Source organism: Mastomys coucha, unplaced genomic scaffold (genome assembly GCF_008632895.1).
Source record: "Mastomys coucha isolate ucsf_1 unplaced genomic scaffold, UCSF_Mcou_1 pScaffold15, whole genome shotgun sequence".
Lineage (NCBI taxonomy): Eukaryota > Metazoa > Chordata > Mammalia > Rodentia > Muridae > Mastomys > Mastomys coucha.
The window spans coordinates 46,256,282-46,275,443 of NW_022196897.1; the positions used below are offsets into that span (position 1 = coordinate 46,256,282).

At 42.3% G+C, this 19,162-nt stretch overlaps 1 pseudogene; it reads left to right on the top strand.

The window, feature by feature from the left end:
* The first annotated feature begins 11,826 nt into the window (after positions 1–11,826).
* The window catches only part of LOC116091652, an 8,225-nt pseudogene continuing 889 nt past the window's right edge, over positions 11,827–19,162 (top strand).

Here is a 19,162-nt window from a genome sequence, read left to right on the forward strand (position 1 = left end):
TTTGTTTATCCTGTAGCAGGCAAGTATGGATACATAATGTAGCCCAGAGACACACTAATGATATGTGTGCTCCCTACACTAGGTAACTTCAACAGTGCCCCAGAGGGCTTTTGTGGATGAGTGTTCTCTGTATTCATATTTATATTCCACATGAAAACTCTGGGACAGGCAGCACAGCTTACTGGGAGACTTGTTGCTTAGCACATACAAGGCAATGGGTTTGAATTTCAAAAAAGCAAGCAAGAGAGAAAGGAAGAAAGGTTAAAACCCTAAACTTAAAAATTCATTTACTAAACTAAACCCAGTATAAGTTGCCACTATCATAAAGTGTCAATGTAAATTACCCATTGATGAAAAATAACTGTATTTTACAATTCAGTTAAGAAGATCGTATTTGTTTTATTTTTGTGCATCTCATTCATGTTCAGCTAGATCCTCTCTTCTGCTTCAGCTATTTGTTGCAGGTCTCCACACAACACACCTATGTGCTCATGACAGAGTAAAATAAAACAGTGAAAATGACAAGAGGGTATTAGCTTTGACTTGGGAACTCCCTGAAAGAGTCTCTGCATCCCAGGATCCATACCGCCCTTCAAGAACCATCTCTGCATCCCAGGATCCATACCGCCCTTCAAGAACCATCTCTGCATCCCAGGATCCATACCACCCTTCAAGAACCACTACTTTGGATAACTGGACACTTCCTTCTTTGCACATACCTGAGAGAATTAGAGGCATGTTGTATCTTCTGCTCCCAATTGACTCCCCAAGATGGGACTGCACTTCCTGTGAGCTCAGCCTGCCCATCAACTGCTTCCTCTCCCATCCCTGCCAGGATCCAGTATGGTTCCTGGGATGCAGCAGAGCAGAGGTCACCTTATACATTCTTGCCTCCGAGGATCTTAAAGATATTTGATCTATAGAATTTCATTAAAACCATAAGGGCCCCAAGATAGTCATTGTCCAAACACAGATATTGCTTTCATTTGTAAGCCTCCTAATTCCTGCAAAAAAAATGGATTTAAACTTTATCTATAATCCATGCTCTGTTCTCCTGCAGGGTTCCCAGGGCTCCATGATATGAGGCAGCCAAGAAGATTCATCTTTTGTTCCTCTTCGCATATAGGAGAAGATGAAATAGTCTTTCATCTTCGCCCCATGGAGGTTTGAAGCCTAGACACAAAAGGGAACCTGAACCCAGAGAAAGAAGAACAGACCTGAGTCTAAAGGCTACAAGCTGCTGGTCCCTCCTGCAGAGCCCCTTCCCCTGGGTCAGATTCCTAAGACCTGCTGAAGGAAAGGTCTAGCGAAGCAGAGAATAGCTGGAGAGACCAAAGGTGAAGTGTCAGACACAGCAAGCAGGTTTTCTCCTTCGGGTAAAAATGAGAGAAAAGGAGTCCCTGAGAATCCTGCTTCAAACCATAGCTAGATATCTGATCCCTCTGCAAACCTTGTGTTTGTGAGGCTGACATTGGTGGAGCTGCTTTTAGTATAACAAAGTACTGAGGTGAAAAGATGTCCTGAGGAAAACTGGAGAGATAATTACCCATAGGGTCACTCTCCTGGAATGGAGAGAAACATCTTTCACTTGGAGAAGGAAAGGTTTGGCTTTTGGCATTAAGCAGGAAGAACATAGATCCTGACTCTGATCAGTGTCCATCAGAGTGGCCTGGGGCACGAGATATGACTCAGTGTCATCCCCCTGTACAGTGAGGGATTAGAGAATTTGCCAAGCTAGTCATGCATTGCCATTTAGGTCACATATTGACCTCAAATTAAAATTTTGTATTCTTCAGAAGATAATAGCAAGAGAACAGAAGATCAGTCTCAGACTGGGGAAAATATTTTCAACTCACACAACTGGTTAAGAAGAGTTATCAAAAAGAATTATTAAAACTCAACAATAATTTAGATGATTTTAAAATTAAAATAAAATTAAAATTTTAAAATTCAAAATCTCCATATACCTCACTAGAAAAAAATATAGCAATGATAGATCAGTATATGAAAAGAAGACATCATATGCCATCTGGGAATTTCACATTAAAACAACAGTGAGATGCCATTGCACACTTGCTAGAGTGACCAAAACCACACTGACAACAGCAAATGCTAATGGGGATATGGAGAAACAGGAACGCCTGCCCATTCACTGCTGGTGGCAATGCAGAATGCTACAGTGTTTTTAAAGTTGGTTAGGCACTGCTGAGATGGCTCTGTGGGCAAAGACACTTGCCACCAGGCTTGGCAACCTGAGTCCCATTCCTGGTCCCACATTGTAGAAGGCGAGAATTGACTTCCACATGTTTTCTGTTGACCTCCACACATGCTCTGTGGCACGCCTCTTCCTCCCCTTCCCTACCCAACACACACAGAAAAATATAGAAATAAATGTAACAATAAGTTAAAGTTACTTTGGTAGATTCTTGTGAAACAAAAAATAGTAAATAAGAGAGATGAGTACGGTTCTCCAGGGGTCATCTTCCAAAGACCCAGGAAACACAGCTGTTCACACATCAAAATACCCCCCTCCCCATAAGACCTAAGGAAATCAGGCAAGAGAACCTAGTACCTGCTTTTAGTCTAACAAAGTGAAAAGATGTTCTAAAGGAGGCTGGAGAAAGAAATGTCTTCAACTTCTTAGACCAGAAAGAAACACATATTACTTGGAGAGTACAAAGAGAAGAAAATTCAGCCCTGAAATTTGAAAGACAGTACCAGGCCCATCACAATGAAACCCAGTGCTTGGCAAAGCTCCACAGCCCCCTCCCCAGGCCAATATCTAGGTATAAGCCAATACAATCAAGTTAAGCCAGAAAGCTGACAGCGTCCTCTATTCCTCCCACAACCTTGGACAATAGAGCAAAGAACAGAACTCTACCTCCTAAGGAGAAGAACAAGAAAGCTAGCACCTGGAGCCCGGTCACAAGCCCACTGCGACATGAGCCAGCCTCAGCAGAAACTGAAGGTCCTTGACACATTCCTCTAGGCTGGCCCTGGCATTAGGCAGAGGCTGGGGTGCTAGTGAGGTAGGCCTGAGTTTCAGCTGTGTTAATTCTAACCACACCCCAGGAACTGCTCCACTGCTACGTGGAGATGTATGGCTTCAGTTTGTTTGACTTCTACTCCAGCTAGTGAAGAGATAGATCATGAGTCCGCCTCAACAGCAGGCATCCTTCGTATGCCCCACACCCCAAACCCCACACCCTACACCCAACACCCTACACCCCACACCCCACACCATATACCCCACACTTCACAACTTTCTTGTATCAGTTCTGGTATAGGGTATGTAGACACAGGATGGTAGTACTGCTGGACATAGCATAAGTGTGACATAGCATAGAAGCTTGTGGCTTATCCATTCCATCCCAGAGATTAACAGAATCCTATGGTGTTGAACATAAGTCCACTAATTATGAATGAGGCATCTTGGCCCATCCTGGCCCCAGAAAGAGTTTTTGTTGTTGTTGTTGTTGTTGTTTTAAGCAAACTACTTTCCCTAGGTGCTCTCCTAGGTCTGCCTCTCCCACCATGGGTAGAGGGGTTTGAGTAGGGTCTTGCTATGTAGTTCAGGATAGCCCCAAAAACATGTTCCTCCCAGATCAGCATTCTGAGCGCTGCGATTGCAGGCAAGTGCACCATGCCTAAACACTCTTTTAGTAGTCAATTACGTATTTTCAGCAGATACGGTTTGGATTGCCCTCTAGTTCTGAACATAGCAAGCCAGCAGTAGACTCCTAGCAATCCAGGATCTGGGAGATGAAACAATGGAAGTGAATATTGATTCAGAGAAGCTACATAGCAGAAATTCTGAAAATACAGCCATAAATAAAGCCACTGATAGGGAGATCAGAATGAATTCTTCTTATGTAAGGCTGTGTGACAGTCCACGGAGAGTGTTTCAGTAAACTAGGATTTCACCCTAACACTCGAAATAAAAAGCTGGACACTCACCAGACTACTCATTCGGAAGCTCTTACAAAAAAAAAAATTTAAAGTAGCTGCTTTAAGGTGACTCAGCAAGCTTCAGCAAAACACAAGGAAATGTTTCAACATTGTCATAAAAAGTGTTAACAAAGCTATGGAAGCAATTACAGGAACAGAAGTTCAGGAGCTGCAAATTCTAGTCAAAGAAAGTTTAAGTGTAGTCAAAGGCATAGGACAGAACAAGCTGTGAGCTCAAAGATGTGATGTTTGAAAGTACAGTAAACAGGAGAAACAGGAAGAATAAATGAATTAAAAAGAACAAAAAAATGATTATGAGGAATTTGAAATGACCTTAGAGGCGTGAATACGTGGCTTACCAGAGCTCAAGAAAGACTTCAGAGAACCAGAGCACCATACAGCTCATTCAAAGAAATAAGAGAAGACTTCCCAACCAAAAGGACACACACCCAAGTTCACCTTACATTTCAGACAGTTAAGTCTACTTGAATATATCTTACAATCAAATTCTTTTAAGGATGAAAGATAAGGAAAGCAGTCCCAAGGCTTCAAGAGACAAGAACAAAATACAGGTCTGTCCCAATTGCCCAGCTGTGTCCATCTTAGGAGAAACTTTAGACATAACTTGAGGGTGGATGAGAGTCTCACCTGAGAAACAAAGAATGGTCAAGCAGTGGTGGTGATGCCTTTAATCCCAGCACTTGGGAGGCAGAGACAGGTGGATTTCTGAGTTTGAGGCCAGCCTGGTTTACAGAGTGAGTTCCAGGACAGCCAGGGCTAAACAGAGAAACCCTGTCAAAACAAACAAACAAACAAACAAACAAACAAAACAGAAGAAAGCCAGACATAGTGGATCCCAATACTCAGGGGGCTGAGCCAGAGGAATGGTATAAAGTTTGATGTCAGCCTGGGCTACACAGTAAGATTCTATCAATTAGAGAGGGGAGGGGATGAGGAAGGAGGAGGAGGAGGAGGAGGAAGAGGAAGAGGATGAGGAAGAAGGAGGAGGAGGAGGAGGAGGAGGAGGAGGAGGAGGAGGAGGAGAATGGAAGAAGAGAAAAAAAATTTTCCAGACATCATGGCTAAGAGGCTAAAGGGATAAAACTCTAGATGCTAAAGATGAAATAATAAATCACATGCACATGGAGCCCAAAGGAAAACAGGAACAGCCACACTTGCATCAGAGGAAACATACTTCAAATAAAAAACAATAAGAATAAGCAACGCCATTGCAGAGACAAAAGAATAATTCCCAAATGGGATAACAATCCACCCCATATCAAAGCCTCCACATATAGAGAGAAGGCATTAACAAAAAGAATTGGAAGACATAGATGCCAACACGTTAGGGCTTAAACAGGGCACTTTTAGTAAAGATCACCCAGACCCCAAAACAAAGAAACTATTGCTCCTATACCAAAAGCACAATCCATCCAACAGCCACCAAGTTCATTTTCCCCTCAACAGAACATGGAACATTCTCCAGGACACAAAGCAAGACTCAACCTATTTTTTTTTAAAAAAAAAAAAATGAAGTCCTATCAGATACCTTCCTGATCATAATGTGCAATTAAAGCATAAAAAGAGGTAGAAAGACTTTGGAAATAAGATGAAAATGTGGAAATGAAGCAACTTTCTCTTGAATTACCAGTGAATGTATCATGAAAAAAAAAAAGAACAAAAACTAGAATAAAAATTTCTTGAAGGCTAGAAAGACGGTACAGTGGGTAAGAGAATTAATCCTAGAAGGCCTAGGTTCAATTCCTAGTATCCACATCAGAGCTCACAACAGTCTATAATTCAAGTTGCAGTGAATCAAATGCCTCTTCTGACCTCCATATACAAGCATACATGCAGGCAAAACACCCATACATATAAAGTAATTTATTTTAATTTCTTAAAGCGGATGAGGGAAACACAGTGTACTGAAATCTATGGTAGACAGCAAAGGCTAAGAAGGAAGCATATAGTGATCAGAGCTCACAGCCAAAAAGTAATAATAACACTGCTAAATAAACAACCACTGCAGCTTAAGAAAACAGAAAAGCAGAGGCAAGTCAAGTGCCAAATTATCAGTAGGAAAAGTAAACAGAGATCACAGCAGAAAGAAGTTAAATGGGGACTTAAAAATGATAATACAAATGCCAGCTATGGTAGTACATGCCTGTGATTCTAGATCTTGGAAGACGAAACATGAGGATTGTAGGTACAAGGCCAGTCTCACCACATAACATAATGAAACTTTATTTCTCTCTCCTCTCTCTCTCTGTCCCTGTTTCTCTCTGTGTGTCTCTCTGTCTCTCTTTCTCTCTGTCTCTCTCTCTCGCTCATGCATACACACACACACACACACACACACACAATGGTAGCACATGCCTAGACAGACATCTCTCTATAAGTTCAAAGTCAGCATGATCTACATCGTGAGTTCCAGGTTGGCCAGAGCTACATAGTGAGATCCTGTTGTAAGGGGGGAAAAAAGGAAAACAAAAACAAACAAACAGACAAACAAACAAACACATCAGCTAGGTAGTGACTCATGCCTACAACCCAGCATTGGGAGGCTGAGGCAAGAGAATTCTTATGAGTTTTTGGCCAGTCTGGGCTATATACATCAAGACTCTGTCTCAAAAACCAGAAAGCCAAATGAATAAAGTAAAGAGCTGGTTCTCCAAAAATATAAACAAAAGAAAAAAAGAATCTCCTCTTAACTAAGAAAAAGAGACAGCAGCTAAGAGGGAGGCATGATGGCACCACAGGACTCCTGAAGCTTGTCAGAGGTAGCTATCAACTACAGGAGAGAAAGGCTAAACTAGAGGCATGCGCACGCGCGCGCATGCACACACACACACACACACACACACACACACACACACACACGCATGCACCTTCTCAAAACAGAATTATAAAGAAATAGAAAACCTGGGCCAGTTGTGGTCACTCAGGTCTAGAATCCTTGCACTTGGAGGCTGAGCAGGAGGATTGTTGAATCAAAAGCCAGCTTATACTTTGTAGTGAGTTCAAGGTCAACCTCATTTATATGATGTGAGACTGTCTCAAAAAAAGAAAGAAAGAAAGGAAGAAAGAAAGAAAGAAAGAAAGAAAGAAAGAAAGAAAGAAAGAGAGAAAGAAAGAAAGAAAGAAAGAAAGGAAAAGAAAAAAGAGGGCTGGTGAGATGGCTCAGTGGGTAAGAGCACTGACTGCTCTCCCAAAGGTCCTGAGTTCAAGTCCCAGCAACCACATGGTGGCTCACAACCATCCTTAATGAGATCTGACTCCCTCTTCTGGAGTGTCTATATAATAATAAAAAAAAAAGAAAAAAGAAAAAAGAAAACAAAAAATAGAGTGAGAACTGAAAGAAACTAACAAATGTAATGAATTTAACAAGAATAAGAAATTATCCCAAACCAATTCTATGATACTAACCTGACCCTGATGTCAAAAACAAGATAAAGAAATACACACATAAGAAAAACACAGGCCAATGACCTTGATGAATATAGCCATAAAAACCCTTCATAAACCATTAACAAATAAAAAACACTGGCACATTGAAAAGATATTTGCCATGACCCAGTGAGATTCATCCTTGGGATAAAGGAAGCTTCAACATAAGCAAATTGATAAGCATAATACACATGAACAGGACAAAAGACAAAAGCCAAGGAAGGCTTCATCTCAAGAGACACAGGAAAGACGATACTGGGAGAAATTCAACATCCCTTTGTAATGAAAAACACTGGACCCATGAGGTATAGAAGAATGCACTCTACCATATAAAGCCCATTCATAATAGGCCAACAGCTAACATCCTGCTGAAGGAGGAAAGCTGAGCGATTAGCTCTAGAAGACAAGGAGGACCACTTTCTCTTTCATTCAACATGGTCCCTGAAATCCTCACCAGGGCAACTAGGGAAGAGGAAGAGTTCAGGGACATCCAAACTGATAAGCAAGACATAATCTGTCACTGATGACATGGGCTAATATGTAGAAAACCCACAGAATTCCACCAAAGAATATTAGAACTGATCCAGCAAAGTCTCAGGACCAAAATCAACATACAACATCAGCAATATGGCTGCATTAATAAATTACCTGAAGTGTAAATCAAGAAAGTAAGCTCAAGCTCATTTACAATAGCTGCAAAAAAATGTAGAATAACAGAAATGGAGAAAGATCACTAGTAAGAAAATTATAAAACATTAGTGAAAGAAATTGAACAGGACTCAAAACAGCAGGAAGACGCTCTATGTTCAACGGATGGGAGAATCAACATTGTCCAAAGGACCACACTATCCAAAGAGATATACATATTCAATGCAAACAAAAAAACAATAGAATTCTTCACAGAAATAGAAAAAAAACTCTAAAATGTATGTGGGTCTACACATACACAAATTAATAAACAGTAAATAAATAAATCTTGAATAAAAACAAAGAGCAAGGCTAGAAACATTATATTACCTGACTTCACAACATGCCATAGCCAACAAGGGTCCTAAGACCATTCATGGACAGAAGGACAATCTTCCAAACCAAGAAATACATCTAGGAAAGCTAAATGTCCATGTGCAGACATTGGACTGCACATAAATAAAATAAAATAAAATTGGACCCTCAACTGTTACAAGAATTCAGCTCAGAGTTCAACTCGAAGACTTTCACTTAAGAACTGTTAAATTAATGGAGAAAAGCATGGAGACTGCAGTCAGAAAACTGGGATGGGCAAGGGCTCTTTGGACAAGAAACTCCAAGGCACAGGAAACGAAAGCATAAATAGAAAATGTGAACACATCACACTTAAGTGCTTCTGCACAGTAAGAAAGGAGCAATCGGCAGCAGGAGGAGACAGCCTACAGCTGGGAGAAAATATTTGTGATGTATATTTCTGGAATACATAAGGAACTCCAAAATCTCATAGCATGAAAATCAATAACCCAGCCTTCTGAATGGCCAGTAAATCTAAACAGATGTTCTGTAAGAAAAGAGGTACAAGTGCCATGTCTATCACTTTTATTGAAATCACTGGGGAAATCAAAACCACAGAGTTATCACCTTGCCTCAGTGAGGACATCTGTGGAGAAAACAGAGGGGATCAGCACTAGATGATAAACACTGAGGGCATGTGGAGAAAGGGACTCTTGCACACTGTTGATGGGATCGGGAATGGATGCATCCGCTGTAGAAAAGTAGGAAGGCTCCTGGAGAAACACCATATGGTTCAGCAACCCTACTCCTGTGTCTGAAAGGATGAAATCCATGTTTTATAGACTCCTGTGCGCCCATGTTCATCATGGCACTAGTCACGATAGCCAAGAGGGAGAGACAAGAAGTGTGCACCAACTGATGAACAGATAAAGGCTATGTGGAATACACAACGGAATAGTATGCAGCCATTAAAAGAACAAAGTCCCATCACTCACAAGAACATAAAGGGAATTCCAGATTGTTATGTTAAGTAAAATAAGCTAGGTACAGAAAGACAAGAACTATATACTGTCACTCATATAGAATCAATAATAATAATAATAATAATAATAATAATAATAATAATAATAATAAGCCGGGCGGTGGTGGCGCACGCCTTTAATCCCAGCACTTGGGAGGCAGAGGCAGGCGAATTTCTGAGTTCGAAGCCATCCTGGTCTACAGAGTGAGTTCCAGGACAGCCAGGGCTACACAGAGAAACCCTATCTTGAAAAAAACCAAAATAATAAAATAATAATAATAATAATAATAATAATAATAGTGCATCTCATACCACAGAAGTTGAAAGTACCATGGTTCTTACTAAAGGCTGGGGGTACTGTGAGTGGGGGACTGGGAAGAGGTTAATCAGTGGGTACTAAGTTACAGGTACATTGGAACAGGAAGTCCAGTGTGCTACTGAAAGTTGGCAACTATGAACAACATACTGTGCATTAAAACATACCAGAGAGGTGGTTGCTTAACGATCCACAGTCGTGTGAATGGAATAAAACAGAAAAAAGAAATTTGTTCTTTTTCTTCTTGTTTGTTTCTTTTATAAAACAAGACAAAAACCAAACCCTTGCTTTCTCTTGACATTCTGGGCTTTCTCTCTCTTTTTTCATAAAATTATTTCCTGATTTTTCTGCCACATGGTTGCTTTAAAAACCATGGCTTTCTCTCTTCTTTTTCTTCTCCTTCTCTTCCTTCTCCTCCTCCCCTTCCTCCTCCTCCTCCTTCTCCTCCACCTTCCCCTCTGGACAGATGCCTGGATTTACAGTTGCACACCTTGTGGTTACTCTTTTAAACTGTAATAAAGTTGTCCTAAACAAACAAACTACTAGAAGGATCTTGAAATCTCTCACGACAAAGAAATGATAAATGTTTGAGAAAGGAATGTTAAGCCTAATTTAAACATTTAAATAAACATGCCAAAACACTAATCCCTTTAACATGTATATTACTTTTATGTTTTATGTATCAATTTAAAATACAATTTAAGGTGATATTAAAAGCAATGAGTGATTACTGATATATATACACACATATATATACATACATATATATATACACACACATATGGAAGAGTTTTCAAACTCTAATGCTTCCAATAATCAATTAATTAATTAAACAGCAACCATTTTCTAAACATAGGACCTCACTTACAAATTGATAATTTATATAGAAGTTAAGGCCTGGATATGTATTTTTTTCTTAAATAACACTACTTGATATTTATATAGGGGATAAGATCCAAAAAGAGCTTATTAAATAAATAAATTTTAAATAAAAAAGATGACACCAGAGATTTAGCAATCTAAATAAAAGGGCAATCACAAATATAGTTTTTGGAAAACTCACATTTAATACAAGTCTTAAAGGATTCTCAAATATAGACGAATTCCAAGATCAAGTTACATAAGACACAGGGAAATAAGCCACCAAGAAAGCTTAAAACCAGCAAAAACCAGGACGGAGAAAATCAGCACTCAGAACCGTGTCCAATGCCACTATCAGGTGAAATTCCAAAGAAATATTTAACATGTCACAGAATAAGTCCCTTTGAAAATGCCCAGTCACGCTTATAAAAAGATCCTAGTTGATTTCTTACATATAAGAATTAATAGCGTTGTGGTATCTAAGTCAATAGGAATGAAAGCTAGTGAACTGGGTAGTGTTTCTGAAGAAATTATGCAGGGTGCTCAGAGAAAGCACAAAGATGAAAGATACAGATGGGGTTTTTAAGTGAGTGGACACAGACCCCAGCCTAAGACAAGTGCGGGGTTAGATTTTTAGGTATCTCTCCTCTCATAAAATGTGGACGGCCAAATCACAAGGTCAGCTCATGAGAGGCAGTCCCCTCATCAGCTCCTTCCAAAACTGTGTTTGCAACTAGGCTATAATGTTTCTCCAGAATAAGGCGCTGACCTACCCAATAAAGACAAAAGAAAAAAGAAAAAAGAAAAAGAAAAGAAAAAAAAGCAAAGAAAAGTGAGAGGTGCAGAAGTGCAGAATTGGAACCTGTACACTTGGGATCTGATCCTTTACTATGCAACAATTTCTTGCATCCTGTTCTGAGTCTGCCAGGATTCCACTTCTCTGCTGAGCATCCCCGTGCCTGCCTTTCTCCGATCCACAGCCCTGTTCACAGTCACGGTCCTCAGTCTCAGTTCCAGGGATCTGGATATGGCGACAAGTGCGGAGAAGCTTCTCCCTGGACCTGAGCAGAGCTGGCTGGAGTTCTTCGGGACTCGGTCCTGGGTGACTTGGGTTCTTGTGTGGATTTAAGCAAATGTAGAAGAGGAGGGAGGTGGGAGGCTCCGAGTGCACATGTATATGTGTGTGCGATGCTGTGGTTTCCGTGCTGAATCTAAAACTGTAAAGTCTAGAGTGAGATGCTCTTCACTGTCGATGGGCCACCAGAACCCTGAGGAACGGCTGAGGTGCGCTTGCCAGTGCCTGATGGTGAGATAGGGTGGGGTTGCGCTGTCAGACCCTGCTGCCTCAGATGTACATCCTCAGAGAACCAAAGACACAGGAAAAAAACCAGACAACTCTGTTAGTTAGCTTGGTTTTGTGGCTCCTCTCACATGTGTTTTCCTCTTTCCTTGGGGCTTTCCTATAAATGTCATAGCCATGGTGTAAGACTCCGGGGAACCTTAGCTTACTGGGGACACGCCACCCCCTAAACCACGTGAAGCCAGAATCGATGCAAAAAGCAAGAGGAATTTATTGTTCCAGTGCACTGGGGTCATCCCAGACCTAAAGGAGAGGCTGAGACCCTGCGCAGCTTGTGCAGTGAACTTCTATACAGTTTTCGGGGCAGCAGCCATTAGGCACAATGTGATTGGCAGAACAGTGTGACTTTTTAAATTGACTGGTCTTTAGGAAATGAGGTGGCAAGGACTTCCCTGGTCTGAAGGTGGGCAAAGGTCTACCCTGTGATCTGAGGAATGTTAATTAGCCTTTCCCTTCCGGAGAGTTCAGCTACCTTCCTAAAGTTCCTGAGCTTTTCTTTTTAAGGAAATTTCTGGCCTCCTGGTGTTTTTCTGAGATGTCCCTGTTTACTTGGATCTTATATAGACTAGGTCTGTCACACGGCTTGATTGTTTAGGGGGACACCTTGGCATGGGCTCTCTGAAACGCTCCCTTCTCCTTCTTTGTACGCACTTCATAAAACAAGACAATGGGTGCTTTGAACTTATTTTAACTGCACTGCCTTTCATTTAAACACTATGAGCTTAGCCTGTGCCCAGTCCTCCTCTCCTGTCTCTGTGTGCTTCAGGGATTCTCAGGGCCTCTGACCCAGCCCCAGAATCCATAGCCCCAGGAACTGAATTCTAAAGTGACCCTAGCCTAGGCTCTGCTGGTGCCTCAGTGAAAGGACTCTGGCTTCTGCAACCTACTTGTTCCCCTTTCCCTGGTTACTCACTCTCTTCCTCTGAACTCGCCTGTAGTCCTTCTGGAGATGAACTATAGAATGTGTCCGGGACCAGGGAGGAATCAGTCAGCAGACGAGCCGACAAATGTACCGTCACATCAGCCTATTACCTTCCTGCCAGCCTGCTAGCAACCTGAAAGGCAGAAACATAATTGTTTTTCTGTTTCCAATTCTTCAGGCCTGTTGTCTCCATGGTCACAGCTTGTCAGCCAGTGGCTCTCCACCAGGGAGTTGTTTTGTTTCCCTGGAGGACATCTAACAAAGCCAGATAGTGTTTTAGGGTGATACCTGGGGTGGCAGGGTACTGGCATCCAGAAAGAAGATGCCAGGATATTGTTGACCATCTTATGTGCCACATCAGCTGGCACGAAAAGTTATCAGGCCCCAAAGAGCAATGGTGACCTGGCCACAGTGACCATCTTCCCTCTAACGTTTGTGTGGTCTTGAAGGTCACAGTCAGGAAGTTCCTGCATGTGCCCAGCACATCAGCTTCTAGGGTTGTCATAGTGTGCTAGGTGAATTGAGGCAGAAATCTATCTCATAGCCTCAGAGAACAGCAGTGCCACTAGGCCACAAGTCCTGTTAAGGATCTAGGAGGGGCCCTTTCTTGCCTCTCACAAGCTTTAGTGGCTCTAAGGCTTTCTTTGGCTTATGGCACTGAAGATCAATACCTACTACTGCCCTTTCCACCGAATGTATCCGGGACCAGGGAGGAATCAATCAGCAGAAGAGCAGACAAATGGGGGATGGCCCCCAGGGCCTGGTCCAGGCTAGGCACCGTGCCTCCCATCCCCCACCCCCTGCTGATTTCTCCTAGCCTCCTCCTGTGTTCTCACCTTTTCCTGTGAAAACCCATTGCCAGATCTGGAATATCTACAAGCATGGCATGATTTCACTTCAGGATCTCTCCCTAATTATAAAAATCCTATTACCATACACAAATATTAAATAGTTAAAAAGAAAAGAAAATCCTATGCCCAAAGGAAACAAATAAGAAAAAACCCTCTGAAGTTGGAAGTGAATTTTCAGCCCACCACACCCTAGGAAGGAATGGCCTTTGGGCTGGGAGTGGTGACAATGGGTGTTCAAAACTTCAAAAGTGCAAAACCTACTGTCCCTTCTTGACTCCTAAATCCCAAAAGCATTTCAGCAGGGAAGAGAGAGCAACAAAGGTGAGCCCTACCCTTTCAGCTCTCAGTTGCTGAGTTTAGATTCCAAATGGTTTGACCTTCTCTCCCAGGTTTTTCCTAAACAGACTCTTTCCCCTCACAAAGAACGCAAATAAAACTAAGAATACCAGGGTCTGCCAGAGTCCATGGTGCCCGGAGAGGGGGGGCAGGATTTTTAGAGGCAGTGTTTTGTTGTTCTGAGGTGCCCGGGCTGGCCTCAGACTTGCCATCCTCCTGCCTCTCCAGTGCTAAGATTACAGCTCTGAGGCCCCCATGATGATCTCAGTGATAGTTGTAATTCAGATTATGGCCACCAACTCATGTAGACCTCCTACTAAAAGGTAGACACCGTTATTTCCCTCCCTTGAACCTCAGTGAGCTTGGAGGACCGCTGTCAATAGGAGACATAAAATGGCCCTCTGCTCCGTTCACAGGGGCATGGTCCCAGGAGCCCACCCAGGCTGAGGTCATCAGGTCAGGGAGACCAAGGGAAGGACCACTGAGAGCACGGGGAGGGAGAAATGACCACAAGCCTCTTACCCTTCATTAAAGCAGTCTCAGCCCAAAGCTCAAGATGTGTGCATGGAGAAACCTTCAGTTAATTTCACCGTTGGCCCAGACATCATGGAGCAGGGACGAGGCATACCTAACATGACCTATTTAATTCTTGGTTGGTAGGGATCAGAAGTGGTTTCTCAGCACAGCTTGAGGAGTGCTTTGTCAGACAATAGAGAACTGAACTGGAGAAGGAGAAAGGACAAGGACATCTCACCTTATAATTCCTTGTTCCTCTTCCCCATCTCTCTTTGGATCTCCATGTTAGAAAAACAGCCCCATAGGAGGCAAAGAAACTAGACGCTAGCAGCTTTAATTAATCCTCTGCCTTGCAGCAGTTTCTTGCATCACTTATACACTGTTGCCCAAGGAAGTGGCTGCTGTTCTCCCTGATTTAGGGATAAAAAAACCTTGATTTAGGAGGTTGGACAACACCAGACAGGGAGCCACTTGGGCATGAAGCCCTGCCCTGCCCCCTAGCCTCTGTGTTGTTTCTGAGCCCAGTGTATCCAGAGTGACCACCTAGGTTATCTTTGTCTAAATTAAATTTTCTGCAAGTCTGTGTTCTTAAGGAAACGAAATTAAAGTACTGTTGAAAGAGCCACGGCAACTCGGGAGGATTAAGCATGTCAAAACATCCCTAGGCATGTTTTCCCCAAGATGGCACAGGCTGTTCATTTGCCTCTCTTGCGAGATTGTTTTGTTTTGGCGCTCACGGCAAATATCTTCCCTGACAATGAACGAGTTTGCAAGAGACTAGGGCCTGTTCCCAAGCCTATTCCCTGTGGAAAGCAGAATGGCAGAAAGTTTCCTGGGGGTGGGGGTGGGGGAGCCTAGTGGCTACTGGCTCTACAAAGTCCTCCCACCCCTCCAAGAGGTTTTCGGTTCAGATTCCCTGGTGGCAGCTGTCCAGAAGGAAAATCAAAGTCACTTGTTTGTCACATGGCCTGTGAAACAGAGAGCTAAAGAAACAGCAAGACCATATCTGTGATGACAAACAGTCCTTTGGACATCTGATGGCTTCAACAGTCAACTCCAGCTCTGCAAGGGAGAAAGGTGATATCTAATGGGGCCATCTTTCCTTAGGTTCTGACCCACCAAAGTGTGTGGGGAGGCAGGCTACTGAGAAGCACTTGAGAAGGTCAAGCCCAGAGGCACTGGCTCAGAAAAAGGTCAAGAGTAACTTTAGGGCCATACCTCCTACCTCATTCTCCCCTTCAAGGATCCCTCCCTCACCATCTCATTACAGAATTCATGTCTTTTCTATTCAGTGCCTGTGTCTAGCTTTCTAACAAAACATTACAAGGCATACTAAAAGCAAAAAGCCCAGCTAAAGAAGACTAAGGAAACAGCTGAGCCTAGCTCATTGAGTCAGACCAAGAATCTAAAGGGACTCTGACTTATACAGTAAAGCTCCTGGTAAGGAAGCTAGCTGGCACATGACAGGTGGATAAAGAAAGCAGACAGATGAAAGTCCGAAAGAATAAAATAGACCAGAGACTTAGAAATTAGTCTGTAATGGAAATGAAAATGCTTTTGATAAACATAGCTGAAGAAAAATAAATTTGATGAAATGACAATAAGAACAGGAAAATTTGTGATAATACCAGCAGAATCTACAAAATTGTGGGTCAAATAAGGAACAATACAAGAATACATGATGAGACAAAGAAAGAGTAAGGGAGGGAGAGAGGGAGGGAGAAGAAGAAGAGGCTGTAGAAGGACCTGAAGGAGGTGGTGGAGGAGGAGATAGAGGAAGTGAAGGAGGAGGGTGGAGGAGGTGGAGGAGGAGGTGGAGGAGGACAGGGAAGAAAGGGAGGAGATGGAGGAGGAGGTTGTGAAGGAGGAGAGGGAGGAGGTAGAGAAAGAGGTAGAGGAAGAGAAGGCAATGGAGGAGGTGGAGGAGGAGTTGGAGGAGGAGGTGGAGGAGGAGGTGGTTGTGGAGGAGGTGGAGGACTTGGAGGAGGCAGGGAGGAGGTGGAAGAGGAGATGAGGAGGTAGAGGAGAAGATGGAGGAGATTGAGGAGGAACAGCAGCAGCAGCAGCAGCAGCAGCAGTAATAGGGCTTCTTAAAGTCAATGTCAATGAACCATGGGTCCAGGAAGGTCAGAGATTACTAAGCAAAATCAATCTAAAAATCACACTCAAGAACATCATGTTCAAACTGTCAAAAACCAAAGATAAAGAAACAACCCTTTACAACTAAAATGTTCAAAAAAAAAAATGTTATTGTGGATACATATAAGAGCAAGAACAAAAATAAGGCTGGGAAAACCCTGCCTGCTCATAACTGCTGGCAGCGTTTTGGTGGTTAACTTTCCAGAACTGTCCCTGCTAACATGGAAGGGTGATTGCTGTTAAATACCACTTGATATCCATCAGAATGGAAAACACCCCCCCCCAAAAAAAGACCCAAACAAACCAAGATCACTTGCTGCTGCTGCTGCTGCTGCTGCTGCTATAAAACAACAGGAAATGTCGTGAATGTTGAAGTGTAACATGATGCTGGCCATGTGGAAGATCGCGTGGCGCTTTCTTACAAAGCTGATTCTTCCCCTATGAGCCGGCCACACACCCAAATATTTACCCAAATGAGTTGAAAACCTGTGGGGATTTTTAGGGCAAAGTTCTGCTTGCTGCTTAACAGTGGCTATGTGACAGTACACAGCGGTCAAAACCCATAGGATAATAGGAAGGACCCCTGGTAAACCATGGACTTGAGCTGATAGAGCTGGATTGTTGTGGATGGTTCATTAGTGGTTGGAAACGTGCCACAGTGATGCAGGATGTAAACGCAGGGGCAGTGGGGGAGAAGAAGAGCGCACGGACACTTTGTGCCCCTATCCAGCGCTCTATAAATCGGGGAGAAGAGCACACAAATACTTATGCATCTATCCAGCGCTCTATAAATCTAAAGCCGCTCCCCAAACATGAAGCCTATTAATTTACTCTTTGAAAACTCTGTGTTGCTCATCCATTAAATTACGAGTACATTTGCAGACATCAAAAGCCTTCTGAAACGTCTTTAATATTACATTAGTGTATCTTAATTTTTCTCAGCCCATCTTCTACAGTTGACTTTTAAAAATGATTCAAGGGATGGAGATCTCAGCAGTAGAGCAATTGCAAAAACATGTGTGACACTCTAAGTATAATTCTGAGCACTGAAAAGAAATTAAAAATAGAACTGGTATGGTGATATATACATCTACTCCCAGTTCTTAGAAGGCTGAAGCAGGAGGCTTTCTGTAGGCATGAGATTTACTTGGATTATACAGTGAGTTCAATGCTAACCTGGTATATGTAACAAGACTCCATCTCAAAAAAAGCAACACACACACACACACTATACACCACCCACACCACCCACACTACACACCACACTAGACAGCATCGGCCCTATATCTGCCTCTTTTGAAGGAGCACTGCTTTCTAATACATCTAAACTTGCACAGTTTCCTGGGATCACCTAACCAAAAAGTGCCTGCGTCATTTAGAAACATACTTCTTCTCTGTGGTGGGATAGAACTTTGGCACTGAATTAAATTACTAATTGTTTTTAACTTCATACTGCAGTGGTTCCTAAATACACATTGTACAAGCAATGCCAGAGTCTGGAGTCTGCCTAAATCTGTGCTTCCCAAACTAATGATTGGTGATGTTTGTGTTGGAGTTGTCACTTGTGATGCCCAGTATCTTGGAGGATGTGGTTATCTCCATTTGACCAGTGTCAACAATGCTCATTAAGTTCCCATGACCACAAGCTATTAATAGTAATGAGGGACCTAAGACTCACATCCAGGTTTTCAACTTCAAAACCACTGCTCTTCTGTATGCCATGCCTCTTCTACAAAGCCACCTATGATGGATGCTCAGCTTCTCACTGCAAGTTACCATGGAGACCGCCACCAAGACTGAGTGACTGCCAATCATGCCAAGCAGATGGAGAACTTTAGTTTAATCTGTTCTTCTAATAACCACATGAAATGATTTTAAGTTTTATTTTCAATTGATATATGTGGTTATACATATTTATGGGAGAGGATGTGATATTTTTCATACATGTATATATGATGTGATGATCAACTCAGAATTGATTTCCTCGATTAGATATTTTATGTAGAAATAGTTGGAGACCTAAACGTAGCTATGAGAAATACAGACATCTCATATATTCTTTACCCAGTTTCCCCAATGACAAAGTGCAATGAAACTATACTATAGTCTCATCAACATGCCATTGATGATCCTGACAAGGGGGGTATCCTCAACCTGCTCTTTGAAGCTGTATCTACTCTATTCCAACCTCATCCCCGTTTAATCCTGGGCATCTATTAATATGTAATCTATTTCTATAATTGTATCATTTCACATAAATGGAGTCCCTGAGTTTATGATTTTGGGGGAATTGCATTTTCCTCCTCATCTTAATTGTCGGGAGATAATCTAGGTTGTCTTTTATTAATCACTCTTTCCTTTTTATTGCTAAATAATACTCCATGGCATAGATATACCACAATTTAATTATTCACCCAATTGGACATCTGGAATGTTTCCACTTTGGAAGGTGTTACAAAAGTGC